This window comes from Echiichthys vipera (genome assembly GCF_963691815.1).
Source record: "Echiichthys vipera genome assembly, chromosome: X".
NCBI classification, from domain to species: Eukaryota; Metazoa; Chordata; class Actinopteri; order Perciformes; family Trachinidae; genus Echiichthys; species Echiichthys vipera.
The window spans coordinates 43,063,283-43,076,174 of record NC_139825.1 but is presented as its reverse complement, the minus strand read 5'-3'; positions in this window follow the sequence as shown (position 1 = coordinate 43,076,174).

Below are 12,892 nucleotides of genomic sequence, written 5' to 3'. Positions count from 1 at the left end.
ACAGCATAGCAGAACATGCGATTAAGACTCTGAAAGAGGGTTTGTGAAAAATATCAGGGCACTCACTGGAAGCTAAGCTTGCACGTTTCCTGTTCCAGTATTGGCTTACCCCTAACACAACAACGGGTTTGCCGCCAGCAGAAATGTTACGGAGGAGAAAACCCAATTCTCATCTGAAACTCCTCCACCCAGACCTGGCAACAAAAGTGGCTCGATCACAGGAGGAGCAGGAGGTGAGGTGAGACCAACATGCCAAAGAAAGGTTCCTTAAGCCAGGGGACTGTACTATGACAAGAGCTTTGCTAGGGGCACACCCTGGTTACCAGGGGTTATTCACCGCCGGACGGCATACTGAATGTCTATTTCATCTGATGGACTGTTAGTGCATCTTCCCCACCTGCTCCTGTCTCAAACTCTGCTGCAGAAGCACAGGCTGCTCCTGACCCTGTGGACACTATAGCAGGGCTGAGAAATCAAAGAGGCAGCATAAGCTGCTGGTCTTTCAAGGAGGGGAAGCTAATTTTTCCGACTTTGTTTATTCATATGTAAATTCTACCCTTAAATTACTTTTCAAGAAAATGATCTGTGACCTTGTCGTACCAACTAGGTGTCTTTTCAATGTGCAGCAGAGCTAGGCTGCTCAAACGGCCTTGGCCCAGCTGGAGCTGCTGCGCCAGGCTACTGTGAAGTGTGACCGCCTGTGAGTGTGAGTGATCGTGACGGGGGAGAAGCTCCACAGCTGCCGCTGCTCGTTGGGGAAGCTAATTTTGAACAAAAGATGAAGGCTTTCTAGCGTGTATTTAGTCAATGAAATACTGTACACATAGCAGTACATATTTTACCACTTTTTTTGGGTGACATTTTAGGGGAAGCTGGGCTTCCCTTGCAGTCTTAGAGCAGTACTGGCTAGTACTTTAGAGGTTTGCACCCCAGAACCTTGGTGTCCTGTTTGCACCCTGTGGGAGTGTTATTGTGGTTGCTCACCGCTTGTACACATGGCATGGCTTGCGGGACCGAAGTTCAGTAAAGTACACAGAACTATATTGAAAGTGTGCATGCATTATTGCCCCCGGGTTACCACACTGATAATAACATCTATAGGTCAGAAAAGACGGAAAAGAATAGGTCCTCTTTAAGGAAAGCCAATCTACTTCTGAAGGTATAAAAAGTTTATTATAAAATCAGCTTCCTTGTCAAAGTAGGCTAGGGTACCAGCTCTGGTTAGTTCATCCTTTAAAGCTTGAAATGCTTGTTTCTGTTCTGGTCCAAAGTTAAATATTGTATCTTTTCTTGTCAGATGTTGTAGCGGTTCTGACAGTGTTGCAAACTGCGATATGAATCTGCTACTGTGACCCATAAGTCCCAGGAAGCTTCTCACCTCTGTAGCGTTCTCTGGTTCTCTGGCTCTCTGGCTTCCAATACTGCCCTCACTCTTTCTTCTGTTGGTCCAATACCTTTCTGTGACAGAAGTATCCCCATGAATATCAGTCTGTCCATGTTAAACTGGCATTTTTATGGATTCAGTGTCAGTCCGCATTCTGAGAATCTAGGCTTACAGGCGTTTGTTGTGTGTTTCCTGATCTGGTGCATGTACTATTACATCGTCTGAGATGTTCTCCACACCTTCAATACCAGCTAATGCATTGGCTATTTCATGCTAGTATTACTCACTGGCGGACAATACTCCAAATATTGGTCTCTTGTATCTGTACACTCTGTTGTGCGCTGCAAATGTAGTTATCTCTCATCATTCTGGGGTCAGTTCTAACTGATGGTAGCCCCATTTCAGTTCCAGTTTGCTAAATACAGCAGAGCCATTCATGCCTTGTAGTATTTCATCCACAGTCGGAATAGGGTATCGTTCCCTCACAATTGCCTCATTGGCTCTCCTCATATCCAGACACATTCGGATATCATTATCAAGTTTTGGGAGTACTACCACTGGGTTTACCCAGGAGGTGGGGCCTTTGATTTCTCTTTCTACAGCCTCCCTGAGGTTGTATGGTATGCGTCGCAGAGGCTTGACCACAGGTTTCACATTTGGGGTTAATATATAAGCTAATCTGTTTGGTGTTCAACTTTCCCACTCCCTTGGAAACACCAGGGTACTGCTGCTGGAGTGTGCTCCTAATAATCTTAATGGCTGTCTTTGTCCCCAGGAGTTGTTCACCCTTTCATTTAATCACAATGACTTCTGCCTGCTCAGCCCTGTTGCCTATTGTGATTTCACACTTGAATGCTCCTTTAACTGGAAGTGACTGACTTGATGAGTACAAACTTCTCTGTTCTTTTATCAGATATGAGCAGCGTTTTATCTTTTTCGCTTTCAGTCTCACCCATACATTTTCTCCCATCACATTGCTTGTAGCGCCAGAATCCACCAACATTTTCAAGTCTACCCCCCCCACACACACAAAAGGTAAGTCTCTCAGACATTTCATCATCTTTTACAATAAATGCAAACTCTTTTTGTTCTACCTCAACAATGTTCACATTTTGTTTCTTTGATCCCTTTGAACAGCACATTTTTGAGAAGTGATCTTTTCCATTGCATTTGTGCCATTTCTGTCCTCGTTCAGGGCTTGAGATCTTTTCCCATATTATCAGTGTAACCACATCTGTGGCATTTTCTATGGACTTGGTAAATGGACTTAGAAAGCGCCTTTCTAGTCTTCTGACTACTCAAGGCGCTTTCACAGTGTTTGTCACGTTCACCCATTCACACAGACATTCACACTGATGGCAGTGGACATCTACAGACCATCTAATCTAACCATTCACACCACATTTACACACCCATGCGCAGCACGGGGAGCAATTCGGGGTTCAGTGTCTTGCCCAAGGACACTTCGACATGTGGACTGGGGGCGGTGGGGATCGAATGGAGGACGACCCACTCTTCCTCTGAGCCACAGTCGCCCTTCTATCTGCTTTTGACAATTCTTTGTCCTTTATCTTTCCTCTTGCGTTGTACTTCCCCCTTGTCACCGGTCAGGGACATAACCATCATCTCATCCTGAATTCGTTCACACTGTGAGGCCAACTCTAACGTACAGGCGAGTGTCAGCCCACGCCCCTCCTCCAGTAATTTTCTGCGCACATATTCTGGTGTACACTTACTTCAAATTGCATCTCTTATCTGGTTATCTGTGTCTGTGGGAAAATCCCATTCTCTTTCTGTCTGTCGCAAGCGTGTTAAAAATTGTTGCACGGTCTCCCCTGGTTTCTGACAACAACAACAACAACAACAACAACAACAACAACAGTCTCTTGCTGTTCTTTGAATTTGTATGATAGTGTCAGCGTTGGTCCATACTGACAGAAGTCCTCGATTCTCGTGTTCTCTCCAGTTTGAAATTTTCGCTGCCATCTTGGTATAAATCATCCTCGTCCTTCAGTGTTGGAGGTTTGTTTTCCTCCGCTGTTGACCGCAGCGTGATAGAAACGCCATCAGCACGCCCATTCAGTCTCTGCAAATACAAACGGCTGTATTCACACATGGGCTCACTCAGATTAAAGCTGGGAGAGTGAACTCTATTTGATGCCTTCTCCAACTGAATCAGACATTTGCGTTCTCACATACAGCCCCGCCGGGAAATGCCTCTGACTCACCCTGAGTCTGCAGCTGCCTGCACCGGAGAGCAGCGTGAAAGCGAGGAGCGCTCCCTCGCAGATTGTTTTTTCTTTTGTCAGTGTGGGGTGTACTACTTTGCTCCCCAGACGTACACGGCACACACCAGAACAGGAAAGAAAAAAAAAACAACTGCTAGACTTGAAGAAAGGATTAGACTTTAACTAACTAGGGTGAAATTGCCTTGATTTAAATTTATTAAAGTCTTGGTAAACGGCCAACTGGTTGTACAGTAGCGAACACCTGGAACAGCTAGTGTTTATTTAAATCTGTACTGCCATTGAGCAGTCCTAAAGTTGTCAGTCAGTTGCCAGCTTATTAGGTACACGGAGCTAAAACGAATGCACCCTTCCAGTAAATCCTCCCGTCATAAAGGCTATAATGGTGTTGATTCTTCACCTTGGAGGCTGTAGTTTGCTGCGCTTTTGCACGGCAACGTTTCTATTATTACTACATAACAAGACACACCAAAAAATGTTTTAAAAAACCTGAACCAGGTTGTCATGTTCTGCTAAGAACAGGTTATACTGGTGTTTTCTGTGTCTTCAGCCTTCAGGAATGTTTGTCTCAGTCTCACAACAGACCAGCTGTGGCAATAAAACTGAGGGCTACTGTTTGTTTCACAGACTGTCTATGGACACCAAAATCAGCAATATTAAAATTGTACAGATCTGGTTCAATTTAATTCAATTCAATTCAATTCAATTTTATTTAAAGTGCCAAATCATAACAAAGGTTATCTCTGGACATTTTACAGAGTAGGTAAAGACCACACTCTATGACTTATTTATGATTTACAGAGACCCAACAATTCCCCCGTAGAGTACGGTGGCAACGAAAACCTTCACTATAACAGACAGGAACGTCAGACAGACCCAGCTCTGTGGAGGACGCACATCTGTCTGCACCGGAGAGAGGAAGAGACAGAGAGAGAAAAGACGGACAGATGGACAGAGAAAGACAAAGACAGACACAAAGACAGACAGAGAGACACTCTCAGAAATGCAAGCAACCACAAATGTTACCGTAACTATAATAATATCTATAATAATGTGTATAAATCGTATATATTATGGCATTTAAGGTGAGGCACAGCTAAGGTGACAGAATATGACAATGACAATAATTATGGTGGTAAAAATGATCAATGATGAGTAGTGATAATAACAGCTGCGATACAGTGAAATAGATTACTGATTATGTTTTTATGGCTACAAATGTTATAATTTATAAAACTAATGATAGTATATATGATAATCTGGTAGATCCTAAATAATAATCAATAAGTGCATTCAATTTCCAGAAACTAAAGGTCAGTAGGGGTCCATATGAGAGGGACTTCAACGCTTGGCGTCGGTTTACGCAAGTTCTCCCATGGATCAGATTGCTCTGGAGAAAAGTCCGTCTTGAGTCTGGTGTTTTGTTTACAGAGGAAGTTACTGTTTGATTGAGGTGGACCTAGAGTCAATCATTGAACCACAAACTCAGACCAACAGATTAGCTGTAGGAGACTTTATCAGGTCTAAACTGTGAGGACAGGGCCGCACCGACCAGTCCTGCAAACCAACGCAGAGGCCTGACCAGCCTTTGATCCCTGTCGCTGACTGTAGTTCAGGGTCCTGCAGCCTGTTGCACCAGCAGTGTGTTAAGTGTTTTCTTAAAGTGTAATTCCAATGAGCTCCTTCCTTCTGGATTGACTTTTGTAATCGACTTGAATGGACTTTACTATGAGAGGAGCTGGTACAGGGGCCAGTAGGTAAGTCTTTAAGGGCGCACTCACACTGTCCTTCCGCACCAGGCCAAAACAGGTTTGTTGGGTCAAGCCTAGTGCGTTTGACCAGTGTGAGTGCAACCGCTCCGCGCATAACTGTAGCCAGCTGGCCGTCCACGGCCCGTCTGAGAGAGGTGGGCTTTTGTAGAGCGCGTTTGCACATGTACGAGCACGAGCGTGCACACGTGTACGAGCACGAGCACAAGGCCTACGGCGGTTCTGACTTCATTTCTGTGCGCCTGTTCTGACATAGAAAATAGAAGGAGGGACCATGCGCAGACATTTAACAACAACAACAATAGTGGCGAAAGGTTCACGTTGGTGTGATGCGGAGGTGGAGTGTTTACTGCAGATTTGGTCGATGAAAAGATTCAAAAACAGTCGACAAGACGCACAAAAACTCTGAGATCTATGGAAAGATTTGTAAACAAAGCCACGCATCGCGATGACGTCAATCAATGCGTGTGACGTGTTACGGCGTGATGACGTATAGGCAGCAAGAAGCATTTGCGCGAGGCCCAGGTAGTGTGAGTACAAACGGGCTGGCCAGCGGGGGGGAAGCCCGGGGTGCGGTGCGGAAGGACAGTGTGAGTGCGCCCTTAAACACTCTTTTAATAGACTGTGTTCTCAAACTTAATTTTTGGTGCTTCGTTTCTGTGTAGGGACTCTTCTCATGCTGCTGCAGAGGTTTGCTGTTATTTTCAGCAGCATTAGTGGTTAAAAAAGACGTTTTAATGCCTTCACCGTGCTGCCCCGAGCTAATCAGTCTTAGCCACGTCCGGCTGTTAGCAACTCTCCCTGATTTGTCTTTTAATAGATGTTACATGAAAAAAATTGTTTCAATGGATTATTTGATGTATGTAAGTGCGGAAAAAGACCATGGGAGGATTTTGCGCCATTTTCCCCACGTTTTCCAAGTCACCACCTACTGTACCAGAAGTCGAGTTCTCCGTCATTTCCCCATTCAACCCCCTTTCATTTATACGTGGGGACCTTCGCTAACCCAATTATTCCCTTAACAGGGGTAGGGCCACTGATGTGCATGTGAACACGCTGAGTGAAACATGTACCAGAGTTAATTTTCTTAGAGTCAGCGGAGTGGAGAATCCATCCACAGGGAGTTTTAGGAAATATGATGCTGCTCCACCGAGGCGGTGGCTCCCCGATGGGCCTCCTGGGAGTTAATGCTTTGTGCTTTCTGCTGGAACCATTTGCATGAAGCTGAACCTTTTCTATCTTCCCAGTGTCACACTTTCAAGCACCTTGAGTCTTGAATCCTGGTTGGAGGCACCAAGAAGTTATTTCAAGGTTGAATTCACATTGAATGTTTGAATGCTTCTCTGTGGAAAGGGTGGTAGACCTTCAGTGATGCCTTTTGCCTTATTACACCCCGTTCAGAATGACATTTATTGTGAACTAAGGGTGCACTCACACTGTCGATTCGTACGGTGCCCTGTGCTTTAGGGTAATTGCCCCTCCCCCCCCCCGCACGCTTGTATTCACACTATCTCAAATGATCTGAGCCGCGGTGCGAATGCCTATAGCTTATACTACATCAGATTTAGTTTGTCTAACTGTTTTTAAACGTCTGTCTCTGTTTGTGTTCGCCTCGCGACCAATGTCAGCTGGGATCGGCTCCAGCCCCCGTGACCCCGATAGGGACAAGCGGTTGAAGATGGATGGATGGATGTTTTTGAACATTTCATCAACGCAAATCGTTCGGCGGCATCTTTTTAAATGTCTGCCGTGGGGAACAGGTGCTTATAAACAGACATCAGGACCGCCGTCAGCCTTGTGCTCGTACACACGCATGTGCATGCTCGTGCTTGTACATGTGCAAACGTGAAACGCCCACCTCTCCCAAATGTGTGTGCTGTGCCTGGGCGCAGTACAGTTGCACTCACACTGGTCAAGTGAACTAGACTTTAGCCATGTAGCGTTCTTGGGCACGGTACAAATGGACAGTGTGATTGCGCCCTAAACCTCCAAAAACATGCTGGTGATGTCCACTGCGACTCCACTGGGGGGTTTCAAAAAATCCTCCGACTTTAAACTTTAAACACAAAGTTTCATACAAAAAAACACCATTTTTCACCCATATTTTAGGCTTTGCAGACCTCATAAAGCGGAAAATCAGCAACTTTCTTAATGAGAAAATATCACATTTTAATATAATATACAAAGGTATTTAAATGTGACGATTGTCTGACCAAAACTTGTAAATATCATGAACGTGAGTCGCAGATTTTATTTTCTGACATAATCCGAACCAGCGCGACGCTAAACTTCAATGTTTTGCCGTCAGCCCTGGCGCACTTACTGCTCACAAATAATAAGGGTATAAATAATAATAATAATGAAAACAGTGAGTGATATTTTGTAGGGAACTGTTTTGGTTTTGAGCACATAACCTTAATTCAGTATTCAGTGGCGGGACACTTCATGCACGTGTTACTTGATGAGCGTGTCCGCCTCAGCCCAAATTTTGGCCAAAAAACCCGTTTGGTATCATTAAATCGTATCAATTCCCATCCCTATCCGACCCACAGGACTCTTGTTTCTCTTGCAGAACAATTCAACTCCAACTATGCAAAGAGCAATAAAGGAAAAGCAGATTCTTAGTTTCCAAATCACATATTTAATGCTAAATACGCCAACAAGTTTCACCTCTTTGTACGCACTAGCTTTAGCACACTGTGGAATAAAGGGCTGAAACAATTAATTAATTTAAAAAATGCATCAAGGTAAAATCTCTGCCTGGATTCGTTTAATTCCTATCTTGCGCGTTGTGCGTCCTGTTCAGCACAGGGATCATTGTTCCACAATGACCATTTTTGCAGATGCACACCACTACATCCGGAAAAGGCAGAGAATAAGCTTGGGATCACTTCACACCTGAAAAAGAAGCCTAAAAAGATGCAATTTGTCCACTTCAAACCAGAACTGTTCTACCACAACAGCCCGACATCGATGAATCAGCGCCTGAACTGGAAGCAGCCCGTGGTTAACTCCACTTCACCGAGCGCAGCTGTTCCGGTTTAAAGAGGGCGGTTGCCGTAGTTACGGAGAAACAGGAAGAGAATGCGTAACGTCAGCTGTTCTTGTGAATGCCTCCATGTTTAGTTTTTGATGAATGTGAAACATAACATCACCTACCTGATCAGTCTTTATAGTTTTGTTTGAGTAAATGTGTACAGTCGCGTTTTGTACGTTGCTTGTTGTTACGGTGAACAGGAAGAGAAGCCACTAGCTCATCCTAATAATATTTATCTCTAATTCATTTTCTAAATTAATGTATTTGTCTTTAAAACACATATGTAACTCAGAATTGTATGCACTACTTTAAATAATAACTTATTCATGGTAAATTGCGAGAGTATTGCCTTCAACACACACACACAACTCCTCTCTCTCTCCCCCTCACGCACACATACACACTCACACTCACACACACACACACACACACACACACACACACACACACACACACACACACACACACACACACACACACACACACACACACACACACACACACACACACACACACACACACACACACACACACACACACACACACACACACACACCCCTGTTAGATTACCACACCAAATAGGCCTACCTCAAACATAATATATATTTTGCAAATCACACTTTTGTTTTTGCTCCCATTTTTCATGAGATGGACTTAAAGATCTAAAATTCATACCAGATACACAATATTACCATTTCTCTCAACATGAACAAGGGTGGCCTTTTATTGTGGACAGTCTGAGGCACACCTGTGCACTAATCATGATGTCAGATCAGCATCTGGATGTGGCACACCTGTGAGGTGGGATGATTATCTCAGCAAAGCAGAAGTGCACACTATCACACATTTAGACAGATTTGTGAACAATGTTTGAGAGAAATGGTAATATTGTGTATCTGGAATGAATTTTAGATCTTTAAGTCCATCTCATGAAAAATGGGAGCAAAAACAAAAGTGTTGCGTTTAGGTTTTTGTTGAGTGTATGTGCAAGTGCTTAATCAAGGTACTTTTCAAGGAGGAAGTAGGGGATTGAAAACACAACGACACCTGCTTAAGATGATTCAGAACATTATTTACCATTAACAAAACACATGACTCGTCTCGTTCCTTTGTGCTTAGTCCATTTAAGTCATTGTCAGTCAGTCCAACCTTATATTTTTCCCATATTTGTCCTTTAAGTTGGGAAAATAACGTCCTTTCTTTAACCATCAACCAACTCAGGTTGAGGAGAAGGCAAAAAGAAAACATTTAGAGCTCAACAACAAACCAAATACAATAAAAAAGTGTTCTTCCACCCGGGTAGTGTGTTTTTTTTCCTTTAAAGAAGAGTGGGAAGATGTCAGTGCTTATCTGTACGACGTGATGAAGAGTAGTATGGAGTACATCGACCCTCTCCCTGGGAGGTCGGTCCGACGAACAATTGCTCCCTCTCACAAATCATGGGGTGCAAAAAAACAAACCAACCTGCATAAGCAGCAACATTCAGTTATTCTCCTTTTATTATACGATCAGGAACACTCAAAATATCTGAATAATGAATCTGCAGTACTTCTAATATGGATAAATACACTCAATATCATTGTCGTACACATGTTAAACTGGCACTAGCATATTACACATCAACATGACCAAGACAATTTTATTCAATTCAATTCAATTCAATTTTATTTTGGTGTCAAATCATAACAAAAGTTATCTCAGGACACTTTACAGAGTAGGTAAAGACCACACTCTATGACTTATTTATGATTTACAGAGACCCAACAATTCCCCCGTAGAGTACGGTGGCGTTGAAAACCTTCACTATAACAGACAGGAACGTCAGACAGACCCAGCTCTGTGGAGGACGGACATCTGTCTGCACCGGAGAGAGGAAGAGAAGGAGAGAGAGAGAGAGAAAAGACGGACAGATGGACAGAGAGAGACAGACGGACACAAAGACAGAGATGCAAGCAAAGCCTAACAGTAACTATAATAATATTTATAGTAATGTGAATATGACGTATATGTTAAGGCAGTTAATACAACAGAATAGTAGAAACAAGCACAGCTAAGGTGACAGAATATGAAAATGATAATAATTATGGTGGCAAACATGATCAATGATGAGTAGTGGCAATAGCAGCTACGATACAGCTACAAATTTTATAGTTTATTAAACTAGTGATAGTATATATGAGTAACAGTGATAATAGCAGCAGGAAGCGTCATGTAGGACCACGGCAGCAGGCACCACCACGATCAGCAGAGACCTGCGGGACGACATTTAGTTCAATTTCTACTCTGATTGTTTGTTTTTTTACGCCAAATTCCTATTAGGATATCATAATCATGATCAGAAATACTTTAATAATCCCAGGGGGAATTGTTTTTAAAAACTAGCGTAAGTAACCTCATTGTAGAGGGCAGAGCTTCAAAGAGTCGGGCTGAAGAAACAGAACAAACAAAAAGAGAATAAAAGTCAAGGATGTTAAAAAAAAAGAACTCAAGGCTGGAGCAGTAACAGGCAGCGTGCAGTTTCGCGTATGCGCACATTCATTCTCGTGTAAAGCCACATTGTGAAACATAGCGAGGCTACATGACATGAATTATCTTAGCTGCATTAACAGGCACGGACCGGTGATGCTCAGGGATTAAAGCAAAAAAAATAAAATCTTCTTACTGGATCTTTTTTCAGTTGTATCTTAAGTTGTATTGCCTATCTACAATTAGTAAATGTAAAACTGTTGTCAAATAGATCCGAAAGATCCACATTCCCACAAAAAAGAAGTTTCCTCATTAGTATAGTGTGTTGAAAAAAGTCATAGCAACAGGCGCGTCACTAGCTATTGGAAACATTGGACCTTAGATATCCCCAAAGCAATTTAAATCAAAAGCAACTGGACTTGGTTGTTAGTCTAGGAAGACGTTCACCTCTCATCCAAGAGGCTTCATCAGTTCATGTACGCATCTGACCAGGCTGGGACTGGACCAGGACCAGGACCAGGACCAGGCTGGGACTGGTCCAACTAACTGGTGTGAGATCCAGGTATTTAACCTTTCACAAGGCCGATGATGTCACTGGAACCCTTTGTGCTCCAAGTGCCAACGACCGTCGTTAGAGTGACAGTTGTTGGTGGGAAGTTGGTTTCAACTTCGTTAGTGCTCTATTGAGTCTGAACGACCGTCGTTGGAGTCACAGGAGGCCATTGGTGAACAGTTCTTCTTTGAGGTTAAATTGTTGAATCACCTGAAGGGATGAAAGGGCAGCATTGTAAATTAGAGATAAGTGGTGTCTCAGACCCCCTCCTCTGTTTAGCGATGGTTTCTCTACTTTTGCATAGATGCTTCTTTAACTCCTCTTTCAAACCATCTGTCCTCTCTGTCCAGGATGTGGACATTGTTGTCATCAAAGGAGTGGGCTTTCTCCTTGAGATGTAAGTGGACAGCAGAGTCCAGGCCTGAGGAGTTAGCTCTCCTGTGTTGGGTCATGCGTTTATGCAGTGGTTGTTTTGTTTCTCCAATGTAGAGATCTTTGCGTTCCTCGTTGCATTGGACAGCATAAACCAGATTTCTTTTGTGGTGGTGTGGTGTTCTGTCCTTGGGATGTACTAGTCTCTGTCTGAGTGTGTTACTGGGTTTGAAATACACAGGGATGCAGTGTTTGATGAAGATCCTCCTGAGTTTCTCTGATACCCCAGCCACATACGGGATGACTATGTTGTTTCTCTTGTTTTCTTTTTCTCTCTCAACCACTTTGGTTTTCTTTCTGGAAGCAGCTGCCGTGTTCACAAAGGTCCAGCTGGGGTAATCACAAGTTGTGAGGGCGCCTCTTAGGTGCTTGTGTTCTTCCCCTTGGGCCTGTGAGCTGGTGGGTACGTGCAGCTCTGTGTTGCAGGGTTATACGAGCAGCCTAACAGTTAACGCTGTATTGTGTTTAAAACCGTACAGTGACTGCTTTCGTAACGTTGCATTTATTGCGGTTGTCACGTCAAACTCACCTTTCATTCAATGTTGAATTAGTTGACATCATATCCGTTTCCTCAGTTTTTTAATCCGTGTCCTCAGTCTAGTAAACCGTGCGCACGGTTTAGTACATGGCTTTTTTCGTGATTGACACCAGGGGGGCTTCTTTATCTTCCTGCCATCTGTCGATCAACATGGTGCTGTTGTTTATTTGTCTCTTCTGCGCCATTACTGCCCCCTAAAATGGCTACTGCAGATTTGGGAGAGAACTGGGATAAGGTCGCCCTGATTAGTGGAAATTTTGTGAGGGCTTCACCTTGAACTCAGATACAGACACTTGACACGTCATTCATTTTGAACTGGACCTCAAACTTGCTGCCAGCGACTCAACTGCTAAAAAGTCGCCCATCAAAAATGTTCCGCGTTGTGCAAATGTTCTCAGTCGGGCCGAGGTGACGACCTGGTGACCGAGCCGGTCGCTTTGATTCTCTTGTGAAACTGAAGCATGGAG